The sequence below is a fragment of the Corapipo altera genome, unplaced genomic scaffold (genome assembly GCF_003945725.1).
Source record: "Corapipo altera isolate COAL_440 unplaced genomic scaffold, ASM394572v1 46, whole genome shotgun sequence".
Taxonomy (NCBI): Eukaryota; Metazoa; Chordata; class Aves; order Passeriformes; family Pipridae; genus Corapipo; species Corapipo altera.
Window position 1 is genome coordinate 14,051,195 of NW_020884883.1, and position 11,488 is coordinate 14,062,682.

The window sequence follows — 11,488 nt, forward strand, 5'->3', positions numbered from 1 at the left end:
ACCAGAAATGATGATGAAACATTTATTGATTGCAATGAAGCACTGCTGCACTTAGAGAGCTAAGGCAGGAGTCTACATGGCTTGACGTTTCAAATCCTTTGCCTCAATATTTTTCCAGCTACAAAAAGATATGTATTTTTTCTCATGGGCAGAGATTTGGCAGCAGAGTTAAGTGAACCATAAGGGCTGTTATAACTTAGACCCATCATTGGGAGCCCAGTGATGCAGGAGAAGGAGTTCTGTCTTTGCAAAATCCTAAAAGCACATATGACTACTGCATACTGCTTTTCCATTGAATTCCTGCAGGTTCATGAGATAGGTTGTGGGCAACCTAACATCAGTGCTGTGTCATCTTGTCTGTTTATTTGGTGAATTCAAATTTTCATACATTATTGAAATAGAGAAATTCAACAGATAATTCACTTGGGGGGAAAAATATGCCTGGGACTCCAAGGCTGAGGAATTTAAATCAAAACTCTCAATAAATGCAACCCATTAAGAGCCTCTTAAATGTCTATTTGAATATTTCAATTTAAAATGTTAGTTAGAAAGAGTAAATAAAATATGCTTCAGTTCTTCAAATTAAATTTATCTTCTGTTGAAGTCCACTGAGAGATACCCCCAGGCTGAATTTTCTTTACATCTCATTTCTACCCTGGGGTGTTTTCATAGCAGTCTGAGTCATCCAAAGCTCCCAAGCTGAATTAATTTCTGAATCTCAGAGTTGATATCCCACAGACAAAGCCATGTATGTGATTCAGAAACGCACTGATTAATACAGAGCAGGAGGAATCCGGGACTGCCGTTTGCTCCTGCCCATTTCCCCCAGTCTGCTGGAGCCAGCCTGGCTTCCTGCAGGTCCCACACGATGCTGGCTGGCACTGGGGCAATGCAGAGACCCAGTGGGGGGAAAGCCGTACGCCATGGTGTGAGGGTCCTTTCCCTGTCCTTTCCCCATCCCAGCAGCAGCTGCACACTGAGCACATCTCCAGAGGCAGCAGCCAGGACTTCTGCTGCAGCAATGCCCCTGTAAGCCTGGCCAGTGCTCCTTTGCTCATGCTACAGACTGTCACCAGCTCCATCCCTCCCTGGGGTTTGGCTGTAGCCCCTCCAGCATGTCCTGGCCCTGCACAGAAGGTTCTTCCACAGCTTGTTGCTTCTGTTTGCTGGAGCAGCACTGAGCTGGGTTAGGAGGAGGAGACCCTTCCTGGTAGAGTGGGTGGGGCACTCGCACCAAAGCCTCATATGGTGACAACTGATGGTCCATAGCCAGCAAGCTTTACCATGGGATTTCTCCATCCTCTCTATGCTAGTAAGGTACTAAGGAGCTGCACACACCAGCAGTGATGCCTCAGGCAGCTGGAATTTTCAGCATTTTTGACTCCTCTGCTTTTCCTGTGGATATGCAGCCAGTTTTTGGGCACCAGGCAGAGACACTTACCCTGTCCACTGAACAGAAGTACTGGTGGAGACATGGCAGAGTCCTCCATGAGCTCTGCAATTTCAGTCCCCAAATTGTCCTACATCTTCAGCTGGGCTTGGAAATGTTTCAGCTGCAGTGAGAGGTGCAAGCTGGGCTGTGCCAGGGCTCGGCAGCCACTGAGCAGGTCCTGTGGTGGGGCATTCAGATGGTTGGCGGAGTGATCCTCCTGCTGCAATTTGGGAGGTGGGCAGATGGTGCCATCAGGTTGATTAGCAGCACCAAAGACAGTTTGCCAAGAGCCTATTGATTTTCCAGAAGGGTGACAAATCTTCTCCTTATGTACCAACACTGAGCCTGAAGTAATCTGCTTATAGCAGGAGGGAAGTCAGCCTTCAGTGTGATTTAAGGAGGGCTGTGCTGCATCCAGACACACACTGAGTGCTGTTACACATTGCCTTAATAATTAATTAGTGATAAATAACATTTATGCTTAACACTAATTTGTAGCTGAGTTAGGGCAGCAGACTGAGTGCCAAGAGCAGATCTTGCACTGGGTGGATGGCTTCCCAGTGAGTCAAAGTGAGTAAGGATTGACTCTGAGCTCTTCTCTCCAGGGGTCCTATGGATAACTGCATAGGGAAGAGACTGTGGTGCTGGCACTGTATTAACCTCTTTTCTTGATAGATTAAGAATCTGGGAAGATCTCCAGTTAACAGAGTTTACCAGACATGATGGTTTGCTCTCGTCTTAAAGCAACTGGGTTGTGGCCAGACAGAAGCAAGGGACATCATGAAACACTGTCACCACCCACAGCACCTCCCTCTCCACAGCTCCTCAAGTTAGGCACTGTATGAACACCTAACAAAAAGACAGTGCTGAATTTGCAATCTCATCTCATGATCCACATGGCTGTCATCACAGAATTGTGTCTGATAGGTGCTACCATGAGTCTTTTCCATATCTACCTAGTTATAAAGCCAAATCTTATGAGAATCCAGTTGTCTGCATAGCAGTGGAAGAAAACAACAAGTTTGGTTTTGTGATGTTGGATCCTGCTCATTCCCAACCCCTCAGCCTTCCCTCTGTGGGCCCTGCTCCAGGCTGAAGCACTGGCTTGGTGAAGGGGACCATGGTGATGCTCTGACAACCATGGCAGAGGCTCTCCAAGTCCTGTAGACCTTCATCTCCAGTTATTGGGGAAGAAGCCAATATGCCCTTTTCCGAAATGAAGAGAAGCAAAAGTCTGAGCTGCCTCCATCGTATTTTCAGAGCATCATCATCTGTTGGTAATTTACTACTGATGCAGCATGTCCCAGGTTTACAGCAGGTCACTGGAAATGTACCTGGGCCCATTCATCATTTTTAATAGCCAAGCAGTGCTTTAAGTGCAACATTAATTTAAATTTACCTTCCTGCAGAATACTGGTGGACAGGGAGCCTTCCAAAAGATACATTTTTATTATCTCTCTCTTCTACCTTTGGCTGTTGATAAATATTTATTTAGGCTTACCCTGCCAGAGGCTTTAAATGCAGCCACATTTCACTTCCCTCCAGGGTAAGTAATGGCAGGCAGCTGTCCATGATGGGCAGAACTAAAAGGGCCTTCCCATCGTGGCTGGGGAGTGTGACTAAAGCCTGGCCACAGGAACATGGAGGTTGGAAGGACGGAACCCCAAAAACCCCAGTGGGTCCCCACTGCAGCCCTTCTCAGGACTGTCCTGGGGAGCCTCAGCCCGGGGGACACCCAGTACCCTGAGCTAAAGGGAAAGGCTCTTAGGGACTGAGAGGGGTAACTTATTGCCCCAGGGGTATGAGATGCATTATGGGATGCAGAGGAGGAGCATCTTGGAATTGCATAGGACTGACTTTGGGATGTTTAGAGAAGGAATAAAGCATGGGGAAGGGGAGGGATCTGGGTGGTTTGGGAAGGAAAAAGCATGGAAAAACACAATGATAAAGGCGTAAAAGGGGCCCCTGGCATGTCAAGAGTTGGCTGGTTGGTTTGTCTGCCTTGCTATTCTCGCCACACAGTCAGCAGGGTCTGTCTCCTCATTGAACTCCACTTCAGAGGCTTTTCCTGAGTGGGGGACTCTCTACTCTCTGTGCATATGTTTGTTGGGGGGGTCTAGGTGAATCAGTGGTGAATGTCAAGCTGGACTAAGTGGTGAGTAGGATAAGAGGCTTTTGAGAGGTAGATACCAAAGCCTGGTCTGGGTGCTGGAGGTACCAGAGGTCTGTGTGTTAGCTACTACCAGGAGGTCCTGGCCAGCTACTAAAAAGATCTTGGGGTCTGGAAGTCAACTGAGAGACCTGTATGTGTTTGTGCCACAGCCAACTGGAGATGAGAGGATTCAAGGACCAAGTCTACTGTGTAGACTTGAGTGTCTCAGGCCAATGGCTAGAGGGATTCACATTGTATATGTGTCTGTATAAGTTTATATATATTCTATTAATGTGCTTTCATCATGATCAGCCAGAAAGCAGAACAGGATGAGGCCCTTGGAACTGGTTGTGTCTGTGTGTGTAGAGTGTTTCTGTGGAACTGGTCATGTATGTGCCCAGGTATGTGCCTTCGAGCTTGCAGACTCCCTCTCAAAGTTGGATGATGACAGGCAGCTAAATCCCTTGCTCCCAGCACCCAGGCACATCCACTTTGCAAGACTGTTTGGTTCAGCCACACCTGAGCTGTCAAAGTCGGTCCCGAACTGCTCCCAAACCAGTCATCGGTGTGATTAATGAACATTCCTCTACCAGCCTGTCCCCTCCACAGTCACAGCCTGAGGGATGTGCTGAGACAAGTTCCCCCAAAGCTGCCTCACCTTTACACAGGAGGTAGCTGGCATAAAGGACATGTTGGGGAACTGAGCAGACTGAAATGTGAACATATCAACAGCGTGGACGAACTTTCAGTGATGGACAAGCCCACCAGCAGAGATGGAGCTTTCAAGGCCTTAGGGACACATAAAATTTAGTTTTGGCAAATAAATTGCAGTCCTTCTGCCTTTTCATATGCTACTCTGAGGTACTGTGGAGGAGTACCATGATCCAACTCTGTATTTCCATCAAAACATAATAACAAATTACAGGCTCTTGTATCACTTTGACATTCTCCGAGTGATTGCAGATACACTCTAAGCCCATGAATTATTTAAAACAGATGCAGTACCTTTGAAAGGGAATTTGATTAAGTGGCAAGATATTATGAAGAAAACTGAGACAAAAGCCTAAGAGAATCTATTTTCATAAAATATAACATGCTTCCTGTCTGATGATAATTTTGAGTAAACAGATGAATTAGTAGGTAGACTGATAGATTACTCACTAGAAGGACATATTTACACAAGAAACTAATACAAAATCGAGAATGGATTTGCTAAGGAAGACATATTACCCTCTTTCCTCTCCATCTGTGAAACAGGCAATGAAAAAGAAAGAACACGTGGGGCTTTTTTTTAGTTCCAAACTGCTCTTCCTTCCAAAGCTCTGTACTGGGTGCTGTGCAGGAAGGATTTTGCTAAAGCATTGCTGATTTGTCGCTTTGTAGATGTCACCGAAGCTTACAGGTTCTGCCTACATCTCTCTGCAAAACTCATTCTAGATTGTCATGGCTTTTGTGGCTTATCACAGTATGTGGAGCTCTATGGGGAGAAGTCAGGTCCTTTGTCACATGGGATCTGGAGGATGTGTTTGAAGACATGAGTGTCCAGGAGCTTGTCTGTTTTTTTTCCCAACGAAGTCAGCTTGTCTACAAACCTTTCTTTGATGACATTCTTAGGCATGCAGACTACTACAACACTATTTCATAGAACACATAAACTATCTTTGAAATAAAAATGGAAAATTGCTCTCACATATGGCTTTATTATTATGGACTGATTTTATTTAGTTATTTTTATTTCTACTGAAATACATCAATTTCATTTATTTGCATATTTTCTTCATTGAAATCTCAAATTGTACTGCATATCATCATATTCAGTTAATATAATATAAATTCCCCTGCTGTTTCAATTGGACATCTATCTTAAACTGTGGTGGTGGGGAGTAAACAGTGTGTTTCATCTTAGAAATGGCCTTGTTGAATGATACATGAATCTTCATTTAATTTCCATCTTCTCTTTTACAGTCCTTCTTTCTTTTGCTTTTATTTTCCTTAATAAACAGTCATGTTTAATATTTAAATTCATAAAATAAAATAAAATAAAAAATAAAACAGTTTCCTTCTCCTTCCTCTCCTTTCCCTCCCTTTCTCTCACCTCCAATACTGGAAGAATGACTTATATAAGAGGAGAGCACTTCTGGCTCGAGTGTAGCCTGGATATTGACTACTGGCAGTTTGCTTCTGTATAGATTCATCAGTGTAGTGGTTTGAACCTTGTTTTCCCCCAGAGGCTGAAAAAGTGGTAACCCCCAGGGGTGGAGACCCCTGGAAGTTTTGAAGTTCTGCCCAATTAGCGCTCCTGCAGAAATGTAAACATATCACAAGCACCGGAAGAGAAGAGTTTGTAGTTTGGTTGGTAGAAGAAGTTGCCATGTTGTGAGACCACGAGGAAAGGGGCCCGGAGCCCCTTGGGGCCTCTGGCCCCCCCCCAGCCCCAGCTGGGGGCTACAGAGACAGAGCAGAAGCGGCGGCAGTGTCTAGAGACTCTGGGTAAGAGCCAGGACAGATAAGAACTGAATCGGAGGAAGCAGCAGAAGAGAGAGCCCGCAGCAGAACTTCAGAGTTCTGGGGGTAGGAACTGTACCAAAACCCCAAACTCCTTGAAACCTCCTGGAAGGAGGAAGATGATGGACTCTTGCTTGAAAGAGCCTTGGAGTGCTACAGCACTTGCAGAGAGGAGCTGAGAAGCTCAAAGGCGTCCTGGGAAGCTGGACCGGGACGGAGAAGGAATGCGGGGGGGGGGGGGGTTGACCTTGGCCCCCCTCGCTGCTGCTGCTAAGCTAGCAGCCTTGAGACAGAGCACGGAGCTCTGCAAAGGGGAATTTGAATCCCCTGAGGAAGGGACTTTCACGAAGATGCCCCTGCATTTCGTGATATACCTGTGGTGACGCGAGTCTGGTCCCTGCTGGCAGCCCACAGGTGAGGCCTTCGCTTGGACCGAAGGAGAGCCGAGGGGCTTGGAGACCCCCTTGTGTGTACTGAACAGAGATCCAGCTACAACAATCCAGTTACTGCTGCATGCATGAGATGAGGAGACCTGCTGCCTTAGAAGAAGCTGCCGCCCTGAGAGACTGGAAAGGATCTGTCCTTCTTTCCCTCCTGGACTTTTATTTGGAGGGGAGAAGAGATCTGATCCATTGTAAATATTATATGTCATGGTACAGATAGTTGTGATCGTGTGTATAATGTGTTATAGTATTTATTTGTACAGTCATTGTAATATATTCCCTTTCCCCCATTCTGAGTCTGGTTGTGTTTTGTCTGGAAAAAAACCCATCTCACATTAGGTTGAGATGTGGGAGGGGGAATGGAGCTAGGGAATTGGATTTTGGGGCTATCTCAAACCATGACAATCAGTATTGATTTTTGTTCCAAGTTTCAGATATGCACATGTATCACTTTCCAAGCATCAGTCTCCTACAGACGTTCCAGCTCTTCCACAACTAATATCTGAGCTCTTCACATGCATGAGCACCACCCCTATCCCAATAGGCCTGGGGTTCTGAGACAGATAAAGAGGAAGTGTTTGTATTTTTTTGACAAAAATGGCAAAATGTAAATAAATACAGTTTTAGCAAAGGGATGATGAAAAACTTCCCATGAGTTTCTCTTTTCCAGCTGTAGAGAAGTATACAGTGGAAACAGATTGCCAACTTTCCATTTCCCACAGTGTAACAACAGTTTAATTCAGAGATATGTACAGTGAATTCTGGGAGTGAAACCAGTTACTTATCTTGAACAAAACACCCTTCTGAAGGAAAGCACTTGCTTATTTAGACTGAAAACAGACACCAGACAATATGCTGACCAGTGTCCTACTAAGCATGTGTGAGCTCCGATTCACCACAGTGGTTTGTACTTTCCAAGCAGTGAGAGCAGTGTGTGCTTCACATCTTTGCAAAACTCCTCTCTCCAATTCAATGCCCCACATCAGAGGCACCTGAGACACCTGTGCTCTTTGACTTATCTGTAGATTAATCCTCCCCACCCACACATGCACATACAAAATGGAAATAACAATTAAATCTATCTACATAAATACAGCTCTTTGAAAGGTGCTAATGATGCTGCTGCCTGAATCAGGAGAACACTTACACACAGCACACACTCACATCCAAGTTGCATCGGGAGAGGAGTTTTAAAGTTTGGGTACAATATCAGGTTGCATCAAGGGGATTATAATAGACAGTGAGGAGAGGAAAGGGCTTGGAAAACTAGAAAAAGAAAGCTCTGAGAAGTAGATGGTTCTTAGACAGCAGTTTGAATTACTCATTTTGAAAATGGATATAGCACTTACTTTTCACCAAGAGGTGGGCTGGTAATTCATGTTGAAAAGTGCTCAGAAATTCTTGGAAGAAAGGTACTTTTGGAAATGTAGAGTATCATCCTTGAAGCATTTGTTATTATGGCACAGTGTGATTGTGGACTACAAAACTGCTACCAGAAAGTGATGTAGAAGGAAAGCAGCAACCCATCCAATACTGAATACTTGGCCAACCCCAGTATTTCTACCCATAATACTATCAACAGGCAAATACTGGTGGGGAGAGTCAGTAAAAATCTTAAGTGTGTATTTGACTATGTTTCTCACCTGGAAAAGCTTGTTTTTTAAGTGTACAGCTCCAGGTGCACAATCAGTTTAGAAATTTGTCTTTATTCTCATTTTATGTCCCCCTGGGAAACTTTGACCATGCTGCCAGAGTGATGAAACTAGCACTGAGAAAGTTAGCAAAAGGAAGTGACAGATTTCCATGTTCTCCCAGTTCACAACAGTTATGCTCAATTAGTCCTTTACTTCAGGATCTTTACTTCAGGATCAGAAGGGGTTTACCTCAAAACATTTCTCTGTCCACTTACTGTGTTACAGCATGTGCCTTCAAACCCTGCAGTCACATTGTTTCCCAGCTTCCAGGCTTGTGCCTTCAATATCAATCTGTAACTCAGTTCCTTGGGCTGCCAACACTCAGTGCTTCACAGAAGGGGAGAGTGTGGAGTTGCACCCAAAGTCTTTCCATTTTGGTCCATCTCTGTGCCTCTCTGAGATGTTCTGCTTAGGTTGACAGCATGTCTCAGTCTCTTTCCAGATTGTTAATGACTTGCAAAGTTGAGAGCGTGGTTGTTGGCATTCCCTTTTCTTCATGTCTCCTGCCTGCAAGTGCTAAGGAACGACAGAAAAATTTAAGATACATTCAGACCATAAGGACAAAGAGGCTTAGAAACTGAAGTCTAGTATTTTTCTCTACTTTTAAGATAGGAAATCTATCAAGAACTGGATTGTCCTACCCCAGATCCAGGCTGGTTTACCCCAGTTTATTCACCTGTGCCTGAAGAAGAGGTGGAGATAGCACTGGCTCCTTTGTACCCTGTGTTATACATTGCAGTCCTGATTCATTTATGGAACCAAGCCCAGGCCAGCTCCACAAATGAATCCCAGAGAAAGTCAGACCTGTTCTGCCAGTCAGAAATCCACTGCTATTAGCACAGCAGACTATTGGATACGTGTGGGGTGACACCTGTCCCTAAGGACATCCTTCAAGGAAGTGTATGGAAGGGAGTGCATACTAGGAAACCTTGCCAGCATAGCTGCTTGCCACTAAGTCTTGCTACCAGGAACCTGGGATTAGATTCACTAAAACACATGTTCTTGTGCTTGTCCCAGTAGTGCTGGTTTATGTTCCTGTTCTAGTCTGCGTGTACCCCCCTTGATCAAAACACCTCTGTGGAGAATGGTATCTTGGTCATTTCCATTTCTCAAGACTGGTACTCGTCTCAAATCTAGAATTATGCTCTTCAGCCTGTATCACAGGTGGAGAAGGAAATAAATCCAACCTTTCAAGTGTGATGCTTTGCAGATATAAGGGATGTTTTCCTTCCATAACATAAAAGCAGCCTTTATAGCACAAACACTACAGCAACAAAACATCTACTTACCTTTCCACATGATGAAATCCAACAACAAAATAATATTAGCTTTTCACAAAATTTGGCAGTGTCTGTAGTGTCTCTTTCTCCTCCTTTCCTCATTTAATGCACACTAGTTAATGATCTCCAAGCCTCTAACACCACCTTCTTTTGTCTTGGCAGAACACCCCAGGTAAGCATATGCCCCAATGCTGGCAGCTAAAGCTTTTCCTTCTGTAGTGTTAATTGGCTCCTTGCCTGGTGTAGTTAGTTTCTTCTTAGTTTCTTCTTAATATCTTCATCTCCCCTTAGTTCTATCTGGCAGCCACAGGAATAATAGGTACTGAGGCAGAATACTTTGATTTCTGGAACCCAAAAAGTGAGGATGTTTTGCTGTGAGTCAGGCCTGTATGTGAAGAAGCCCATTAAAATAACATCAGTGTCCGTGTAGAACACTGAGCGGACATTTCGGGGACTGACTTCATTGCTCCCTGCCATGTCCAAGAGAATTAGTTTCATTCAAGAAAATTAGTTTCATCTTTTTCCCGTTTACCTCTGTGTCAGTATTGTAGGCATCAGAGTTGGCTCGTAGGACTTTGGAAGCTGTTGATCACAAAGAGCAAAGAAAGAGGAGGCATATCTTACCAGGGGTGGTATGCAAGTACAGTCATCTTTCTCCTAAGAGCACCCATTCCTTGAAAATCAAGATGAAGTACAAAATGGCTTATTCTCATAATAAGCTTTTTTTTTTTTTTTAAGCTTGAGGAGAGAAATCCCATTAGTTTGGAATTCTTTCCCTTATCCCCTTTTTCTTCTCTCCATACTCCTTTCTTACCTTTGTTCTCTATTTTTTTCCCTTTTAATTTCTCTGGTAGCAGAATCTTCTGAAACTGTGAGTAGCTTGCTCTTGCCTGTTATTCTAGATCAAAAAATGAAGGTATAAGCCAAGTCTGGATGTAACCAAGACTCCATCAGTGCCCTATATTTCTGTTTTATCATCTCAGACATTGTTTATGGTCAGTGTTCAGTCCATAGCAGATTTCATTTTCTAGACTGAATGACTTAATTTTGTGATGAGATGGAATATAAAACACTGTAGTGAACAACTTTCTAAATCAGTTTTATTGACATTTTTCCTGTGATGGTCTCCTAGTGGAACTCTACCAATGGCAATAGCTATCCTGTGTAGATCCATGCTGCTTTTGGTCATGGTCTATTGTCATGTCGGAGTTAAGAAAGTGTTCTCAGTCTTCATATAGTCACAGTTAATTTATATGAGATTTGTTACTATCCCTTACAGTATAGTAATTTCCAGCATCAACCACCTTCTCTTTCTCAATGTTCAGTATTAGATTTGTTTCTTCTAAGATTGTTTCTGCCTCAGCTTCCTCAGGTCACTGGTTCCCTTGCAGAGAGAACTGACCACCACACTTCAAAGACCACCACAAAGACCACAATAATTCAAGGAATAGGTTAATGTATCTTAATATAGCCAACCATATGACATAATTGTTTTTTAAAGAAACCCACTTTACTGGCAGTTAAGTGGAAGTTACACAAATCATTAACAAATCACAACATGTTTACTTCAGAAATTTCCTCGTTCCTATTGTGAAAGACATTTCAGTACTGTGTGTGCAAAACTACTTGGTGGAGCAGAGGACTGACAATGCGAGCATGAAACAGTAGCAGACCTACCAGACAGACCCTCAAAGACATCACTTTCCAGATCTGCTGAGGCATCATAAATGAATGAATTGGAGAATCAGAGAGTTGATGAGATGAAAAGGGATTATCCACTCCACTGTACCCTGCTCAGGATTATGTCCGGTTGAGTTTTGAATATGTCCAAGGATGGAGAATCCACAGACTCTCTGGGCAGCCTTTTCCAGTGTCTGACCATCCTCAGAGCAGTGAAATGAATTCTATCCACTTCAGAGTCTAAAGAGAAAGAACATCCCCATGTTAGGGATGATGTCTTGAGCATCCAGAGATGGAGACTG

The 11,488-nt window shown here is 43.9% G+C and overlaps 1 pseudogene; it reads right to left on the reverse strand.

The window, feature by feature from the left end:
* Positions 1–8,384: 8,384 nt before the first annotated feature.
* On the reverse strand, positions 8,385–10,461 carry LOC113946142 (annotated as a pseudogene).
* Positions 10,462–11,488: the final 1,027 nt, after the last annotated feature.